The sequence below is a fragment of the Mirounga angustirostris genome, unplaced genomic scaffold (genome assembly GCF_029215605.1).
Source record: "Mirounga angustirostris isolate CCGP_5_RB_7025 unplaced genomic scaffold, mMirAng1.0.hap1 SCAF_3, whole genome shotgun sequence".
NCBI classification, from domain to species: Eukaryota; Metazoa; Chordata; class Mammalia; order Carnivora; family Phocidae; genus Mirounga; species Mirounga angustirostris.
In genome coordinates, this window is record NW_026991711.1 from 183,449,168 (window position 1) to 183,451,251 (window position 2,084).

Genomic DNA, 2,084 nt, shown 5'->3' on the forward strand with positions numbered 1-2,084 from the left:
ATTTCTCATCTACCCAATGGAAAATCTAACAAAAAGCTAAAATTAGTTCATCTTGTGATCTTCACACATTCACAACTGGATAGACAGCCAATAATTCACCAGGAAGGAGTAGTGATTTGCCAGCATTTTTCTGTATGAACATATGCCCTTTTAATCAAGAAACAGCCTGTTATATGATTTTGAGACTCCATAACTATTAAGTATTTCAATTGTGTTTCTTTGGCAGGAGTTGGTTTGATTGTCTTATTAAATCTGATTAGTTTTACAGTGGAAATAAAAGCAGCACACACACATACAAATCATGTCTTCGTTGTTTCTTAAGTGAGCGATATCCTTTCATCTTTCAACTGGTTAGCAATTATATAATGAATCCAATCAATATAGACAGCCAACACAAATAAGTCAGACATAACTGATTTTGCATGAATTAATAAGTATGTAATGAGCCTTTACTGCTTGTTAGCAGGAGTTCTGCAGATAATTGACTCCATTCTCCATTTCCCTCTTGTGTCTGGAAGCAGCTTAAAACAGTAGCCAAAAGAAAAATGTATGGCAAGTAAGCTTTGGTTGGTGAACATTTATGCTGGAGTCCATCAGAGAAGTAATTTGGTCTGGGATATTGTCCACACTTCTGTTCAATGGCTCTATCATGCATGTCACTTCTAACATACACATCTCTGATATTTAAAACCTTGGAATCAGTTGTTCCTGACTCTGGAATCTCTGAGTATTCATTTGTCAGTCTTTCCTTTCCTAATGCATGAATGTCTCTTCGGTGTAATCATTCTTTCAGACATGAGCAAGTGGCTGCAGTATTAGGATAAATTCATGAGATCCAAACTGCCAGGAAAGATGCTGAAGTGTCTGATCTTGTTCCAGAAACTAATGCTTTGTTGAAATTCAATGCCACATATTTTACAAGGATACGTTTAATGCGCATCAATGGAAAAGATTTGAAACAGGACATTTTAATGCTGATTCCTAAGGTGCTATTTCCAGACACTGCTTACAGGATCCTTTTAAACAATCCTGAACTCCCACTACCATGAACACCACTGACAATAATAGTAACACCCCTTTCTGAATTGACAAAGCACTTTTTTTATGAAATATAAAAGTCCTGTGAGACAGATAGCAAAACAACATTATTTCCATTTAACAGGTGAGGGAATTGACACCAGGAAGGGTAAATAACTGGCTTACAGTTGGCAAGAGGCAGAAATGGAATTAGAACCCAAGCCCTGGAACAAGCAAATCCGGAATGCCTTATAGCACAAGAGGACCACATTTAATCCAGAATATAAAAGCAAAATTGCAATGATGATAATGTTGACATTTTTCTCATAACTGGCCAAGACTAAAATAGAACATGGGTAACATTTGGAAGTAGCAATCGGGAAGAGATGAAGTCCATTTGGAAATATGAGTAGAGATATTCCATCTAAAAAAAGCACCGAGACTCATCTATGGACCTCTTGGTCCTCTCAGTTTCCATTAGCTGCAAATGAGCCAGCTACCTGAAAAGTTACCAATAAGCATCTCTTGGTGGGACAGATGAGGTCGGTGTCTTCATTTGAGACTGTCTTCAGCTTTTGTGATCATAGTTCCTGAAATGTATACAGCTCTTCATGATTGACCAAGCACAGCCTCAGACACTATTGTATTCAGTTCCTACCTCAACCTTATGGACAAGCCAGAGCAGATGGCATCCTCCCCCATTTAGCCCAGGGACTCTAACTTACAAAAATGCATTTCACTCATCAATGCACTCTAAGTTAGTGAATCACAGGTGGTGGGACTGGAATTTGAGATTACCTGTCTAAAGTTGACCTCTCTACAGCAAATCTTATTATATATATGATACTGAGTCTTATGAAGGACTGTATCAGTCAGGGTCCTATCAGGAGACAGCAAAAAGTTATGTGAGAAGCTTAATATAAACATAGAGTAGGTAAAAAATGACAGTGACCAAAAAGAGACATCAGCCTCACCCATCCCGCCAAAAGATGTTTATCAATAAATTTTCAGGTGGCTGGCTCCTGTGCAGCTAATGGAAATTGAAAGATCAAAACACCTATATTTGA